At 39.2% G+C, this 18,362-nt stretch overlaps 1 pseudogene; it reads left to right on the forward strand.

Annotated features, from left to right (window-relative positions):
- The first annotated feature begins 6,993 nt into the window (after positions 1-6,993).
- On the forward strand, positions 6,994-11,255 carry LOC111584287 (E3 ubiquitin-protein ligase TRIM39-like; annotated as a pseudogene).
- Positions 11,256-18,362: the final 7,107 nt, after the last annotated feature.

Genomic DNA, 18,362 nt, shown 5'->3' on the forward strand with positions numbered 1-18,362 from the left:
CTCCTGGATTTTAAGCTGGAACATCATGGCGACTCAGTCACAAACTTTCTCTTTTGTTACGTAAACAGTTCAGCAAAAAGTGTTTCTGAAAGCATTTGAGGTGAGAGATGACCTGTGCAATAGCTGAATCTGTCCTCATTTAAGTTCAACGACGACTAGTTTAGAAGTTTGACCACAGTTTTGCGATGCGTCGGACCTCCGCACGCCACATCAAATTTGCATAAAGTAGAAGTCGAATCTACTTTGTGCAAATGGGTTGCAGCTTGCTTTGGGGAGATGCACCAGATTGTAGCTCAAAATGCATCGCAATCAGACCAGCATGCAGCATGCATCCCATTCAATTAAATCCTTTCAAATTAAAAAATATATCCTTCACCACATATGCTGTTATTCACTTTATCTTGCTACTTTCTTTGGCATTAATCACCTCCCATACAGAAGATCAGTTAATTCAGAGGAGAGTCTGTCATCCAATGGTAGCCAGCCTGTGTGGTGCTATCAGCAATGGACCAATTGCTGTGCTGGGTATTCAAGCTGATCCAGCAGCCCTCAGACAAGTTTCCACTGTGGGTCGACCATGACCATAGCAAAATTCTAAATGTTTTGACAGTGTAGACTGTCGCTTTTATGTATTCCAATAGTGAGGGCAACAAAACAAATGTGGAATATGGTTTTGGATTTTGAAATTACTATTGAATTTTGAATTTCAGAGCTTTCTTTACCGAACCATTTCTTTATAGGAAATACATTGTAATTTGATGATTTGTCAGTACTGTGTAGACCTACACTATGTGGTACAATGGGTCTACACTGGTACCATATAGGCAGACATTTCTTCAGTGAAACAGCACTTCAAATCTTACAGGTTTTTTAAATATCCATAACAAGCATTGACACGAACTGTAGTGTTTAGGGAATTGGATATTTCAAATTGCGGAATTCCCTATGTGTAATATTCAGCAAACAAAAAGAGAATAAAGACTCACCCAGCACTTTAAAAAAAAAAAAAAATCAGCTGACCTGTATTCTGCAGTTAATGTTAATATTGAATATCAGAATGAGGAAGAATGTGGTCTCAGTGACATTTAAATGCAACTTTAAATGTAGGCTGTTGGAGGCAGACGAACGGGTTTGACTATTTCTGAATCTGTTCATCTCCTGGATTTTCACCACCACAGTCCCTGGAGTTTCCTTAGAACAGTGAACAACAACAACCAAAAAAACATCAAGTGAGTGGCAGTTCTGGTTGGAGTGGAAAGCAAGATTACAATAACTCAGATAACAACTCTTTACAGGTGTGCAGAGCAGAAAAGGAAGAACAGAAATGTGAGGCTGCAGTGGGCACAGGCTCAGCAGAACTGGACAGCTAAAGATGGAAAAGCTTGGTCTGACGAAGCTCCAGTCCTGCTGAGGCTGCAGACAGCAGGTCAGTATTTGATATCAACAGCATGAATGACTTGACCCAACATGACTTGTGTCAACAGTCCAGACATCTGCTATTGGTGCAATGTTGTGAGGAATGCTTCCTGGCACGTTTGACCCCTAAATACCAACCAAGCATGGTCTGAATACCACAGCCTGTCTTAGTATTCGTGCTGACAGTGTTAATCCTTCTACGATCTCAGTTTGCCATCTTCTAATGGTTGCTTCCAGCATGATACTGCAACATGTCACAAAGAAAAAGCCTTCTCAAACATTTCATTAACAGGACAGTGAGTTCAGTGGTCTCCTGGTCAGCAGATGTAAGTCCAGCAGAACATCTCTGCAAAGTGGAAGAACAGAAGATTTGTAGCAATAATGTGTAGTTGAAGAGTAGTCCCAACGTGGAGCAGAATCTCAGAGGAAAGATTCCAGCATCTTGAAGACTAGATGACACCAAGAACTGAAGCTGCTTGAGAGCAAAGAGAGGCTCTCGCCAGGATTAATATGTAGTTCCTTCAAAAGTGCTTGATGATATGACATCAGCATTTAGTTCAAGTCACTCTGTGTGGATCCAGCTTCACAAGAGCTGCTGGCACATCTGTGGACTTTGAAACACCATACAGGGACTAGAGGTAATGCGGCAACAAGAGGACATGAAATGTTTTTGGTCGTAACAATGCCACAAGTAGGCAGGCACTGAGTTAAACTACTCTTAGTTTTAAGGTGATGTATTCGAACTAATTGTCAAAGACACCATTTTCCAGTCGTTTACTACAAGAAAGCAACTACTGCTTCATAAAAATGAAAGAGCAGTTTGTTACTGTGGTCTCTAAGAAACCCAGATTGAACAACTGCACTCACGACATACGGAAAATTAAGCATCTGTCTGCAATTCTGGTATCACTGATATATGGAAAGTTTGTTGTATGCACTAACCCGCTTTGCAGACCAAGCAGGATGTAATGGCCAATCATGCAGACAGATAAGTGAACTATCACAGTGTTACAGTTTTACTGTTGAATCATCTATTCCACAGCGGCCTTTCTCAGGTCATCTCTCTTTCTCTCCTCATACATTTAAATGCCACTATTGCATGTCACTAACTTTGTGCCTTCTTTCTCCTGTTGTTTGTGTTTTGTCCTCTCTACAGGTGTCTCTGCAGTTATTGGCCTCACCAACCAAAAATGTTTTTTGTTCTCAAGGGGAATTGTTTGGATTTGTTAGGTTTCTCTCTATAATATACACTACCAGTCAAAAGTTTTAGAATGTCCCAATATTTCTTTTTTTTTTTTTAATTCAAGTAGTTCAAGTCCAGTGAACAGCTTGAAATGGTACAAAGGTAAGCAGTGAACTGCTAGAGGTTAAAAAAAAAAGATAAGGTTTCACAAAACTGAAAAATAATGTACATTTCAGAATTATACAAAAAGGACCTTTTCAGGGAACAAGAAGTGAGTTAACAACTTAAAGTTGTTCTGCAGCAATGGAAGCTGATCAGTTGAAAGTTGGTGCTACCAAATCCTACAGGTGTCCCAACTTTTCTTGACTACTTATAACTCCCTCTGTCTGCATGAAAGTAGTGTTGGAACACACAGTGGCACCATATCCTCCAGAGCATTATTTGAACAGTTTTGTACTGCAGAAAGTAGTGTGTTGCTGTAAAAATGGCAAGGAAAAGGCAATTAACAATAGAACAGAGACAGACCATCATAACACTTAAAAATGTAGGTCTTTCCTACAGAGAAGTTGCAAAAAAAAGTCAAGGTGTCAGTGAGTACCATTTTTTTTTACCATCAAAAGGCACTGAGAAACTGGCGTAACTTTGCAAGTTCTTTAGATAGCATCTACTAAAGTGCGATGTAATGAAAACAACGATGGGAGAGCCTACTCATCTTATAACAAACATCAGAAAATCTAGCACAAGACATAAACACCTGTCTTACCAACTTTTCCTAACAGTCTCAGAGGCTTACACTGTTCACCTTTAGCTTCCTGGGAGTTCAGCTGTTTATCTCAGTATCACATTCTCTTGGAGGGGCTTGTCTTTAAACTCATGAGGGCCAACCTGTTCTGAGATTTAAAACAAAGGCGATTATCCAGCATGCACCATATGATGGAAAATGCTGATTTACACAGTAAAAGTCAGGTCAGGTACAATTCAAAACACTTCAGTTAAGTTCTTCCTAAGCTTGTTACAATAATTAAGTCCCTCCCTTTTGCAGAGAAGATACAGTCAATACATCCTCTTCAGCCACTTCCTGGTAACATCCTCCTCATGCTCTGATGCACTTCCATTTTATACCTCTACTGTGTCATAGAGCAACAAACACAGAAACCAGTTATGTGTGGTTCTTCTTAGCATCAAGACTGCAATATAGAAACATGATCTTTTTTTTGGTTCACCGTTTTGAAAAGGCAGCTACATCCTGTCTGTGGTTAAGACAAGCTGTCTGAGTGTTTCAGCAGCTTCCTTTGAGGCAGCAGGTCCCTGTTACACAGGAGGTATGAGCAAAAGCAAGAAACAAGAAACTGTGGGAGGTCATTTACACTTAAACTGAATACCTGACTTTTCCATACTGTCATGCTCATACTACTCGACCTGTGAGCCATCTATATAGCTGATCATGGAGGGGCTGGATGCAACATTCCTCCTGTCAAAAATGATGCATTTGGTTTTACTGATGTCAAAGCGGAGGTGGAGGTTGTGAAAGGACTGCTCAACAGAAGTGAGGCTGAGCTGAAGAGTGGATGCTGCAGAGTGGAATAAAGGGCCAGCTGAGTATAAGATGGTATCATGGGCATACAAATGGATCTGGGAAATGCTGACAGCTTTTGCGACATCATTAATGTAGATGGAGAAAAAGGTTGGGCCCAAGATGGAGCCCTGAGGTACACAGCTTTGGAGACAGTAAGTGGGTCTGACAGGATGTTCTCCATCTTCACCTGCTGGACACGGTCAGTAAGGTAACTGGCAAACCAGTCACAGCAGGTGGTGGACAGACTGATGCTAGAGAGCCTCCGAAGGAGGATCCAGTGATCAACAGAGTCGAAGGCCTTAGCAAGGTCAATAAATACAGCTATACAGATCTGCTTGCTGTCTAATGCTGTAATAACGTTGTTCAGGACCTGGCTGTCATGTCCAGCCCAGAAACCCAGGCTGGAAATGAGTGTGTGACAGTCACACTTTGTGGGCCTCACAAGATCTGGTTTGAGTGAAGGAAGTGGCTTAGCTGTTTAAAAACCAACTTCTCCAGAACCCTGGCTAAGCATGGTAAAATAGAAATGGGTCAGTCGCAGTTGGAGTCGGAGCCAGAGGCACTTTTGAAGAGGGGGTAGATCATAGCCAATTTCCAGCTGTAAAGACAGATTAAATATTCTTGTGATGGGAGCAGCAATGATGTGAGCAGCTGATTTTAAGAACATGGGATTAAGCCTATCAACAGCAGCAGATTTGTTAGGGTCCAGCCTGGTGAGTTCACCCTGTACTTCTGAGATAGAGAGAGATTTAAAGGAGATACCAGTATTGCAGATTGGGGAAAGTTGAGTATTAGAAGAGGATGTATCGGGGTCTGAGGCAGAGTATGCTTTAGTTGCATTAACAAAGTGATGGTTGACGAGTGAGGCCATACAAGACTTATCAGTGATTCTTTTTTTGAGCCAAGATTCAGAGATAGCTCGGACATCAGGATTAGCAGTAAGCACCAATGTTTTTAAATTGTGAAAATGCTTAGTATGTAGCAGATGACAGATGTTTACATGTAAAAAGCTTAAACATTTAAGATCACAGAAATCACTAAATGACAAGTGAGAATTGGTGGTGTGATCCAAAGCAGGCCCAAGATTTGGGTGAATGTTACGAGAAATAATGAACATGAGAATGATTAATGTGCACCAGAAAGCTAAACAAAAACAATACTGTTGATTATATTTCACAGAGGATGTTACCACAAGCAAAGAGTGAGAGTCAAACAGCTGCTGCAGCAACATAAATGAATGAAATGGAACAAGATGAATTGTGTGAAAGGGAAGAAGACCAACAGTTTTAGTGATCCAGTAGGATGAGACATCTCTGAAGGGTAGACTGAAGACCATTGTGCTGCCTCCACAGGACAGGAGAGCAGAACCAGGTAAAGATTTACTGATAGGCTCAAGAGCCTGGGTCTGTGCAAGTAGCAGAGTGACAAACAGATGTGGCAAGAAAATCAAAAGAGTTTTTTATGTGGAATTGCATGTCTGCAGCAATAAACAGCACATAAAGTCACCTGGAGATAGTGAATGTCCCAGAATCCAATGGGATCTTAATCTCAATGAGATTTCTCCTGGCTAAATATAGGTTGAATAAAATAAAAATGAAAAATCCAGGACCAGGCTGGAGCAGGTGGAAGGCCAGGCCAGGCCGAGGCTAGAAAAAAAATAAAAAGGTGAATCTTGGCTTGCCATACTTGTGACACATCAAATTCTGCTGATGTTACAGCCCCTTAAAAGTTTAAAGATTGTCATATGTTGAAACAAAGAGTGTATTTCTAGTGAGAATTCTCTCTCTCTCTCTCTCTCTCTCTCTCTCTCTCTCTCTCTCTCTCTCTCTCTCTCTCTCTCTCTCTCTCTCTCTCTCTCTCTCTCTCTCTCTCTCTCTCTCTCTCTCTCTCTCTCTCTCTCTCTCTCTCTCTCTCTCTCTCTCTCTCTCTCTCTCTCTCTCTCTCTCTCTCTCTCTCTCTCTCTCTCTCTCTCTCTCTCTCTCTCTCTCTCTATATATATATATATATATATATATATATATATATATATATATATATATATATATCACATACCACCCACATTTAAAGATTTTGCACCTTTTTCTCATTTTCAAGGGCCAATATTTGGTCATTTATATCTGGGGAAAATAATCCTGTATGTGTATTTTTTCTTTTCTTTTTAGATATTGAATCTTTAAAATGACTTCTCAGGTAAAATGTTTTTGAAAGGCTGAAAATACAAAGACTCCGAGATCTAAAAACATATGAAATTCTCAATATTCTGCCAAAATTATTGCTACAGGACTTAGTTTTGGATCCCAAATGACAAATAAGTAAACTCTGAAGAAAACCCGAAACAGTGCAGCAACATCTATATGTAAAATGATGCAAACTGACCCATTTCAAAAGCCATGAGATGACATCAGGATAAATATTTCACCTAAATCGAGCTAACATATTTTAAGGCATCAGGGGAATTTGACATTCCAAGCTGAACAAAAGTAAAATGATCTTGCATGAATGTGCTTTGTTATTTTCCCATTACTGCTGATTGACCCGGAAATTGACAAAACTGAATCCCAGCAGCAGTTTCAGCCTCTGACCACTAGAGGGAACTATTACAACAATTGGAGTCAGAATGATTGTAAATATGTTTTATTCCATTCGATGATTGACAGGAATAGTATTTTTTCCAGTGTGTAGAGGTGATTTTTCAATCTAAAAAGTTATTTCGGGTCATTATCTGGCCCTTTGGCTTTGCTGGGGCTCCTGTAGTGAGCGATCCAAGAGGTGTGGCATTTCCACGAAAGTGAAACTTAAACAAATCGAGATGTGCCTGTGTGTGTCGCAGAGAGAGAGAGAGAGAGACAGGGTGAAACATGGCGTCTGCTCTGTGCTACGAAGATCTGACCTGCTCTATTTGTCTGAGCATCTTCACGGATCCAGTGACTCTGCCCTGTGGACACTCTTTCTGCAGACAGTGTGTCACAGAAGTCCACAGCTGTCCACAGTGTCGAGCAGCTCTTTCAACAGAAGCCAAGTGTCTCCCGACCAACGTTATTCTGAAAAGCCTCGCTGAGAAGGTCAGACAAGCGGAGAAGATAAAGGAAGAGGGTGGGAGTCAGAAAGCAGAGGTAAGGTGACATCCAGAAAGCTGTGCCACTCATTGTACTTAAACATGTAGTCAAGTAATGTATTTGCTGCACATTAGTAAGTTTGTAACAATAAAATTCCTGGAAAACAAGCAAACAGTTTGCCTCAGTATCAGGTAGACGATGTGCGTCAGTATTTCCTGACAGTTTAGATTCGGTTTTGTTTGGACACATTTAAATCTTCCCTCGGGTGTGAAAGTTGGGATAAACATGAGCATCGTTTGAGGAAATGCGAGGTCATGTTTTTGGCTTCTCACGGTCTAAAAACTGAGTCAGTAAGTGCGTAACCACGCGTCAACAGAGCGCCAAGGCAGCGTTATGGCGCACTGTGCTGCGTAAAATAACTAGAGGATCAGTCGGAGAGCCCTAAGCTGAAGTCCTCTGCCAAGGCCAACGCCTTTTGTCGCAGCTGTAAAGCAAATAATCTAGATCAGAACGAAACGTCACGTGTTCTACTTGTTCTGAGGTGGACTATGACTATCGGTCACAGCATTACGCAACAACTACTCCACCGAATTTCATGTGTACACTGTAGAAAAAAAGAACAGTATTAGAAAAAACCCATTTACTGTAATTCCCCCTTTACTGTTATTTTAAGTTATAGATGATAACTACAATAATCACAGAAAAAAACATTCATTTTCACGTTAAAAACCCCAAAACAAAAACGTAAAAAAAAAGAGAAAGAAACAGCAATGCAAACACACTTCAGCTCTGACTTAGCAGAGAATCACAAGGAACACAGTGCATATGAAACAATGTTAGCCTACTGAGCCTTATACTTTGACTATTGTTATCTGTAGTCCCAAATGAACAGTCATCTATCTGCTGTTGAAGCTCCAAGTTTGGCTCTGCTTGCGCAACACATCATGGCATTTGTGACTTGACTGCACAGGGGATTGTGAGTCAGAATAAAGAATAGAGTCAGTTTAAAAAGCATACTGGGTTGCACACTGCAAAATCTGATCAGATGTAATAAGACATCCGGATAATTTTGGCATAATGCATTTGGCATACTATGTGTTTGGACATGCTGAATCTATTTTAAATGCACTATTAAGTATGCTAATAGAGAAAACTACTGAATTCCTGCAGAAAGAGTGAAAAAGGTGATTAAATGTACACTAAAGTAAAGCTTTTTTAGGCTGCATTGCTACATGTGGAAATGGATAGACATGAACATGTATAGAGCTGTGCATCAAGAGTTCCTCCAGTTCTGGTTGAATGTGAAAATGTGTGAATCCTCTGGGATCTCAGTTGGAACCTTCTAATCCCTGCTGGCCTGGTTACCACTGGTGCTAATTAGCAACAGGTACCCTCCCAACACCCTAAATTTTGAAAGGATACCATTGTTTCTCAATGACCTGTCTGTCTTTACAGCTGCCATCACTGTTTTGTATCAGTATACTGCTATGATGTTCTTACTTATGATCCTTATGTTTTAGCTACACTATTTATTAATGCACACATTCATTCCTTTACAGGTTCCTGACTTGTGCCCCGAACATGAAGAAAAGCTGAAGTTATTCTGCGTCACTGACCAAAGGTTAGTTTGCATCATATGCAGAGATGGGGAGAGGCATGAAGGACACAAGTTTAAACCAATCAAAGAAGGCAGCTACATCGCTGAGGAAGGACTTGGAGACGTCTGTGCAAGATGTGTTAGATGATATCAATGCTATAGAAAGCCTGGCCAACACACAGAGGGAAGAAATAACAAAAACCAAAGAGAAGTCTGAGCAGCTGAAGACCCAAATCAGAAGACAGTTTGAGGAGATGCACCAGTTCCTGCAGAGGAGAGAAGATGAGATAAAGAATGAGCTGAAACACAAAGAGGAAGATGGTATAGAGAAGATGAGTCACAGCTTAAAGGCCATAGAAACAACTTTGTCTGAGAGGAAAGAGATGGAGGTCAAAGCAACGTCAGTTCTAAAGATCTCAGACTCAGAGAAGTTTTTAAAGAGCTGGACTGAAGGCAAAAGTATGATGACCACAGAAGATTTGTTCAAGCCCAGAGCGAAAGAGCTTCAATTGGTGAGCACTTCTCTCTCTTTGGGCCCTTATGAAAGTCACCTGCAGTTCTTCATGTGGAAGGAGATGCTTCAGGTGATCCAGCCCAGAGCAGAGCAGCTCTCACTCAGAAGCAACAGTACAGTTTTATCTGTGTCTGATGATGGTCGGAGTTTGTTTTCTGCTCCCAAAAGCAACCAAGCTGCTTCATTTTCTACGTTTGGAAATTCAGGTTTTGGTGTCCAGACAGGATTCAACACCAGCTCTTCCACTTTTGGCTTCAGTTCATCTCAAGCCAAATCTTTTGGTATGGGCTCATTTGGTGCTCCTACATTCGGTGGGCAGAGTAAGAACATTTCCTCCTCGTCTTCCTCAAGCACAAACTATGCATCCAGTGTCACTGCGTTTACTTCAGGGCAGCATTACTGGGAGGTAGAGGTTGGAAGCAGAGACTACTGGGAGCTGGGGCTAAAAGATAATAGCTTGAGGTATGATAGGCTCATGTATCACACCTTTCATCAAACTGTGGGTCTACCACTAGCATTTGAAGGCAGACCTCGAAAGATTGGAATTTACCTAAACTGCTCATCCAAGAAACTCTCCTTCTATGATGCAGACAACATGAAACATATCCACACTGTGAGCCCTGATCTCACATCCATGCCAGTGTCAGCGTATTTTAACATCAGACACAAAGAACCAGATCGTAACCCCATTACAGTGTGCTGGTACTGAACAGAGCAATGATCCAGCCAGAAATCCTTGGCAGGTAAATGAAAGATGTTGTATTTGGGAATGTTGTTTCACAAGTTAATATTTTTTATCTAATTTCCACAGAACACTGAATACCTGCAGCTGAACACTGCTGGTAAAAATAGAATTGATCTAAAATGTAACATATTCATTTAATGACTATTTCCTGATTACCATTTGGATCTTTAACTTATAGCTGTTCAAAGTCATGAAGAATCCAACTGAAGAATGTTAGTTAATCTTTTGAGTAACACTGGTGCCAGATTATGTACTTCTAACCTAATACATCAATTTTTGGATTTTTTTTTTTTTTCGAGGGAATTCCGATGGATTGTTGCTACGAACACATTCTCCATTTTCCTTTACCACCACATTTGATTGCTGTAAACCTCCTGTAGTTTACTGCCAAATACCAGCCAAATTTTAAGTCATAACAAGAACTTTTCCACCAAAGAATACAGGACTCCTTAAAAAAACATTACATGATATTTACTCTGTTTTTAGGAGATAAAATATCTAAAAATCTCACAAATAAAACCACATTACTTGGTTTATTAAAAAAAGAAGTAATGTGGTTTACTAAATCTAAGACAGCTGGGGGATGCTACATATAGAACTTTACAAAGCTGAAAGTTCACAACTATGAAACCAGAGGAGCCGAACTGAGGAACTAGACAGAGAAGTTGCTAGGAAGAGAAAAGAAATAATCTTGCTGTTCTTTTTTTAAAATGCACTGTAAAACTGTGTTTTATCTCTGTTAAAGTGATTTTAAATTTTTTAAAGTTTTTTTTTGGACCAGTATTGTTGGTCTCTTGTAACTACACATGGTGAGTGTACTGGGTGTTGCTACTGTGATACAATGTATAAAATAATAAAACACAATTTTCAAGACAAAATAGTGCAGGTGGTGGCTTACTATTTAGAAATAATATAAATGCGTTCATGTGGTAAATTTATTAAGAAAGAACTGTTTGCACACACATCTCAATGATTCAGTCACTTGTATATTCAATTATAAAATAAGGCCTGCTAACATGTGGTAGCAGCATTCAGGGATAAGAATGTATTTTTATGTTTTTTGCTTCTTTTGGTTGAAAGGAAATGTTAATGTTGCCCATTGAAACACTCTTGGTGTAACTGTGCCAAAAATACTTCCTACTAAGTGATCACTGTTTTTAAATAAATAAACAAGTAAATACAAGTTTGTTGTGTCCTTCAACAAGAGAGCATCTGCAATTTATAAAACAGATCAGTTTCTTACCATTTTTGGCAGAGTTTTGTCAAAGTTACAGTGGGAGTAAAACAGATTTATTTACCTTGACTGCTCCTCTAACCAGCTCTCCTTCTATGATGCTGACAACATGAAACATTCATACTGTGAGCTGTGGCGTCACATCTGTACCTGTGTCTGCATATTCTAGTGTTGATTACAATCATCTGGATCATTCTCCACTTATGGTGTGCTGGTACTGAAGTGTGAAAAAGGGATAAAGAAGAAGATACACTCATGTCAGAAAGTATTTAGACCCTTAATTCAGTCATTTGTATAATAAGCCCCTTTGGGCAGCAGCTGCAGCTTTGAGTGTCTTGATAGTTCTGATTCCATAAAGTGAGACAATGTCAAAGGTAAACAAATCAGTCTATCAATGCTCTGAGAGGTTTCAGAGACTAATCTCTTACTCCATACTGATGTCACTTCAGAGCCCTTTCAGCTGTAGACTGAGACCACTGAGGTGCAGCACAGAACATCACAGGAGGCATATTGTTGAATTTAAAAGTTAAGACAACAGTGAAGCAACTTGTAACTTTTCACTTATAACAACCATATATAGACGCCTGTGCACAGTTTTTATTGTCCTACATGAGTCTACATCACCAATTTCTGAAAATAACATAGAAACTAAAATACGAGGAACTTTTTGTTGCACCTTTTTCTCATTTTCAAGGGCCAGTAATTAAAAATCTGCTGTCTGCTGGAGCCATTCGGTCATTCAGATCTGCCAGAAACAATCTTGTATGTGTATTTTTTCTTTTCTTTTCAAATATTAAACCTTTAAAATGACTTCCCAAGTAAGATGTTTTTGAAGGGCTGAAAATACAAAGACTCAGAAATCTGACAACATATGAAATTCTCGATATTCTGCCAAGATTATTTTACAGGACTTAGTTTTGGATCCCAAATAACAAATAAGTAAACTGAAGAAAACCACAGACAGTGCAGTAACATCTATCTGTAAAATGATGCTTATTGACCCATTTCAAAAGCCATGAGATGACATTGGAATAAAGACTCAACTTAAATTCACTAACTTATATTTAAAGGCATCAGGGGAACTTGACTTTCCAAGATGAACAAAAAGTAAAATGATCTTGCTTGAATGTACTTTGTTACTTTTCCTTACTGCTGATTTATCCAGAAATTGACTCAACTGAATCCCAGCAGCAGTTTCAGACTCTGACCACTAGAGGGAACTATTACAACAATGAAACTTGGACTCAGAATGATTGAAAAGACTGTTGATTCCATTCAATAATTGACACTAACTGTATTTCCTCAGTGTGTAGAGGTGATTTCAATCTTAAAGGTTATTTAGGGTCATTATCTGGCCCTGTGGCTTTGCTGTGGCTCCTGTAGTAAGTGATCCACACAATAACTACCACAGTAGATGGTCACTAAAGTGCACAATTTACAATTTAAATGCACAACTTATGGTTTTAAAGGATGATTTTACTCAAAATATACTTAGAATTTTCAGCATTTATTCAAGGAGTGTTCCACTTTCATTTTGACCCCAGTAAGTCTGTCTACAGAGTAGGAAGCTGCACATTCAGGACCATACAGAGTATTTCACACAATGTACTACTTCATATCCTACCTAAGATTTTTAAGGTTTAATTCACCCAGATAGTACATATTACAATATCACAACTTGGTTGCTAAGACTAGCATTTGGACAAATTGTGCAATTATCAGGTAAAACAATAACTGAATCATCTGTAATGGCCTTTGTGGTGTCTAGATGTCAAACAGCACAGTCTGAAAGGTTGGAAAGAGGCAATACACATGGAAAATTCTGGAGGCAGATACATATTCATGGTACACAATAATATTAAATAAAAATGAAAGCTAAACACACAAACAGACTCAGGTAAATTAGCTCTCTGACTCCCATTGTTAAATCTCTGATCTCACTACCTCCTAACATGCATAAGTAGATATAGCACTGACATATCTGATATACTTTACAAATTTCACTTTTTTATCTTGGGAAAACATATTTTATTTTTAAAATTTAATTCCACTATACTCCTGTCTGAAGTGAGCACCACCTCCCAAATGAACTGTCTTCCCTCTTTCCTCAACTCTTTTTCCAGCTCTGTACAAAATCCCTCCACTTCAATGAAATAGTAGACAGACAGACAACATTATCACTGCAGGGTTCACAGAAACACTGGAAACACTTTAAAAGGGTGCATTCACTAACACTGGTACTCCTTAATTAAGGTGACAACTACTTCTATTAGTAAATTGTTTTTTAAAAAAATTAAATAGAACATTTTAAGGCACTGTGTAAATTTAAAAGATACATCTTTTACCCATACCTTTGATAGAAACCGGACCACAGCCCTGCTGGCTATGACTCAGTTAAACAAATCAGCAAACAAGTTAAGTTGGTTTTACAGCAGCTGTCATGATATAAAACAAATAAAACCTTAAACTAATAAAACGAGTACTCACGTCGTGTCCAGCTTCCATCATGGAGATAAATGCTGCTACTTCGTATGGAATCAACTCAACAGGAAACACCTGAGTCCTACAGGAAGCAGCCCTGTCAGAGCATCCTCCAGCTGCAGACACACCCTTCTCCATCCACGGGGTGTGGCATTTCCGGGAAAGTCTAATTTAAAATGAGATGCACCTGGCAGAGAGAGACAGGGTGAAACATGGCGTCTTTTATGTGCTACGAAGATCTGACCTGCTCTGTTTGTCTGAGCATCTTCACGGATCCAGTGACTCTGCCCTGTGGACACTCTTTCTGCAGACAGTGTGCCACAGAAGTCCACAGCTGTCCACAGTGTCGAGCAGCTCTTTCAGCACAAGCCAGGCGTCTCCCGACCAGCGTTGTTCTGAAAAACCTCGCTGAGAAGGTCAGAGAAGCGGAGAAGATGAAGGAAGAGGGTGGGAGTGAGAAAGCCAGAGGTAAGGTGACATCCAGAAAGCTGTGTACTGTATTGTACTTGAACATGTAGTCAAGTGATGTAAATACTGCACGAGTGAGTTTGTAACAGTGGAATTCCTGGAAAACAAGTAAACAGTGAATGAGCAAATGAGCCTCAGCATCAGGTAGACAGAGTGGGTCATTATTTCCTGACAGTTTAGAGTCGGTTTTGTTTGGACACATTTAAATGTAGGGACGAGGATGAACATGAGCATCTTTAGAGGAAATGCGAGGTCATGTTTTTGGCTTATCAGGGTCTAAAAACTGAGTAAGTGCGTAACCACGCGTCAACAGAGCGCCATGGCGCACTGTGCTGCGTAAAAATAACTACAACAGCAGTCGGAGAGCCCTAAGCTGAAGTCCTCTTCCAAGGCCAACGCCTTTTGTCGCAGCTGTACAGCAAATAATCTAGATCCGAACCAAATGCCATGTGTTCTACTTGTTCTAAGGTGGAGTCTGGCCATCTGTCAGCAGCATTACGCAAAAACTACCGAATTTCATGTGTACACTGTAAAATAAAAAAGCACAGTATTTCAAAATGAAAAAAAAAATACTGTTATTTTCCCTGTTGTTTTAAGTTAATGATGATAACTACTGTAATCACGGAAAAAAACATTTATTTTCATGTTAAAAACCCTGAAACAAAACAAGCCAAAAGTGTAAACACTGTCCACATCAAAAGCCTGTAATTTTAAACTGGCAATTGCTTCTTTTAAAACATTTCAATAAAATTGTACTTTTTATTTTTTACTGCATTCACATGTTTCATTTATATTTTGTAGATACTGTGTGTAATGTTGCCAACAGGTAAAGTAACAAAAACATATAAAAAAATAGAAACAGCAATGCAAACACACTTCAGCTCAGACTTAGCAGAGAATCACAAGGAACACAGTGCATATGAAACAATGTTAGAATATTGCACCTTAATCATCCACTGTTGCTGTCTGTAGTTTGAAATGAACAGTCATCTATCTGCACTGTTGAAGCTCCAAGTTTGGCTCTGCTTGTGCAGCACATTATAGCATATATGACTTAACTACACAGGGGATTGTGGGTCAGAATGGCTAGAAAAACATACTGGCTTGCAAACTGCAAAATCTGATCAGATGTAGTTGGACATCCAGACATTTGTGGCATAATGCATTCCAGATACTATGTGTTGGGACATGCTAAATCTTTTGCTCAGCATCTCTGGGAACTCCTTCAAGACTGTTGGAAAACCATTTCAGGTGATGACCTCATCAAGCTCATCGAGAGAATGCCAAGAGGGTACAAAGCAGTAATCAAAGCAAAGGGTGGCTATTTTGAAGAATCTAAAATATAAAACATGTTTTGACTTGTTTCACACTTTTGTTTGCTACATAATCCATATGTGTGCATTCATAGTTTTGAAGCCTTCAGTGACAATCTACAATGTAAATAGTTATGAAAATAAAGAAAAACCCTTAAATGAGAAGGTGTATCTGAACTTTTGACTGGTAGTGTACATATTTGTGGCACTGTGACAACACTATGCTACTGAGGTGAGGTCAGTAAAATTATACACAGCCTTCTTCTTACAATAGAACTATGGGGGTCCCAGGAGGGAGATCAGTCAAACCCCACAGGTTGATAGAACTGGGCTCTCAGTTGGACTCTTCTAATCCTTGCTGGCCTGTTTACCACTAGTGCTAATTAGCAACAGGTTCCCTCCCAACACCCTAAACTTAAGAGGATGACATCATTCTCAGTGACCTGTCTGTCTTTAAAGGCTTTGTATCAATATGCTGCTATTATGTTCTTACTTATGATCCTTATGTTTTAGCCACACTATTTATTAATGCGCACATTCGTTTCTTTACAGGTTTCTGACTTGTGCCCCCAACATGAAGAAAAGCTGACGTTGTTCTGCGTCACAGAGCAGCAGTTGGCTTGCATCATATGCAGAGATGAGAAGAGGCATGAAGGACACAAGTTTAAATCAATCGAAGAAGCCGCTGATTTGCTGAGGAAGGAGTTGGAGACGTCTGTACAACATGTGTTTGACGATATCAATGCTATAGAAAGCCTGGCCAACAAACAGAGAGAAGAAATGACAAAAACCATACAGAAGGCTGAGCAGCTGATGACCCAAATCAGAAGACAGTTTGAGGAGATGCACCAGTTCCTGCAGACTAGAGAAACTAGGACAAAGGATGAGCTGAAACACAAGGTGAAAGACGGTATCGAGAAGATGAGCCACAGCTTAAAGGCCATAGAAACAGCTTTGTCTGAGAGGAAAAAGATGGTGGTCAAAGCAACCTCGATTCTGAAGATTTCAGACTCAGAGAAATTTTTAAAGAGCTGGACTGAAGGCAAGAGTATGATGACCACAGAAGATGTTTTCAGGCCCAGAGCGAATGACCTTCAAGTGGTGAGCATTTCTCTCTTGCTTACACCTTGCATCAAAATAACAGCAGACCACTAGCATCTGAAGGCAGACCTCGAAAGATTGGAGTTTACCTAAACTGTTCATCCAAGAAACTCTCCTTCTATGATGCAGACAACATGAAACATATCCACACTGTGAGCCCTGATCTCACATCCATGCCAGTGTCAGCGTATTTTAACATCAGACACAAAGAACCAGATCATAACCCCATTACAGTGTGCTGGTACTGAACAGAGCAATGATCCAGCCAGAAATCCTTGGCAGGTAAATGAAAGATGTTGTATTTGGGAACGTTGTGTTTCACAAGTTAATATTTTTTGATCTAATTTCCACACAACTCTGAATATTTTATAATAATAAAAATAGAATTGTTCTAATATGCAACATATTCATTTAATGACTATTTCCTGATTACCATTTGGATCTTTAACATATAGCTGTTCAAAGTCATGAAGAATCAAAAATAGACATTTTGTTAATCTGTTGAGTAACATTGGTGCCAGTTTATGTACTTCTAACCTAATACATCAATTTTTTGATTTTTTTTTTTTCGAGGGAATTCCGATGGATTGTAGCTACTAACACATTGTCCATTTTTGTTTACTACCAGATTGGGTTGTTGTCAACATCTTGTAATTTACTGCCAAATACCAGCCAAGTTTTAGGTCATAACAGGAACTTTTCCACCAAAAAATACAGGACTCCTTAAAAAAACATTACATTATATATTCTCTGTTTTTAGCAGGAAAAAGTATCCAAAAATCTCTTAAATAAAATCACATTACTTGGTTTATTTATTTATTTATTTTTTTTAAAGTGGTTTAGTAAATGTAGGACAGCTGGGGGATGCTACATATAGACCTTTAAAAACCTGAAAGTTCAGAACTGTGAAACCAGAGGAGCCGAACTGAGGAACTAGACAGGAAGCCATAAGTTCCTAGGAGGAGTAAATATATAATCTTGCTGTGCTTTTTAAAAATGCACCGTAAAGCTGTGTTTCAGCTCTTTTAAAGTGATTGATTTTTAGTTTTTAATTTTATTTTTTGGACCAGTATTGTTGGTCTCTTGTAAGTTTGGTTGATCATTGTACACATGGTGAGTGGACTGGGTGTTTCTACTGTAATGCTGCAATGTATAAAGTTAAACACAGTTTACACTACAGAATAGAAGTGCACACAGGTGGTGGCTTACTAATTAGAAATAATATAAACCTGTTCATGTAGTAAAGTTATTAAGAAAGAACTGTTAGCAGACATGTCTCACTGATTCAGTCACTTGTATGTTCAATTATAAAATAAATCCTGCTAACGTGGTAACAGCATTCACTGTTAAGAATGTAACTTTGTGTTTTTTGCTTCTTTTGGTTGAAAGGTAAAATGTTAATGTTGCCCATTGAAACACTCTTGGTGTAACTGTGCCAAAAATGCTTCCTATTAAGCGATCACTGTTTTTAAAAATAAACAAGTAAATACAAGTTTGTTGTGTCCTTTAACAAGAGAGCATCTGCAATTTATAGAACAGATCCTACTATTGAAGACTCGGTCAGTTTCTTACCATTTTTGGTAGAGTTTTGTTAAAATTACAGTGGGAGTAAAACAGATTTATTTACCTTGACTGCTCCTCTAACCAGCTCTCCTTCTATGATGCAGACAACATGAAA

This window comes from Amphiprion ocellaris, chromosome 8, assembly GCF_022539595.1.
Source record: "Amphiprion ocellaris isolate individual 3 ecotype Okinawa chromosome 8, ASM2253959v1, whole genome shotgun sequence".
Lineage (NCBI taxonomy): Eukaryota > Metazoa > Chordata > Actinopteri > Pomacentridae > Amphiprion > Amphiprion ocellaris.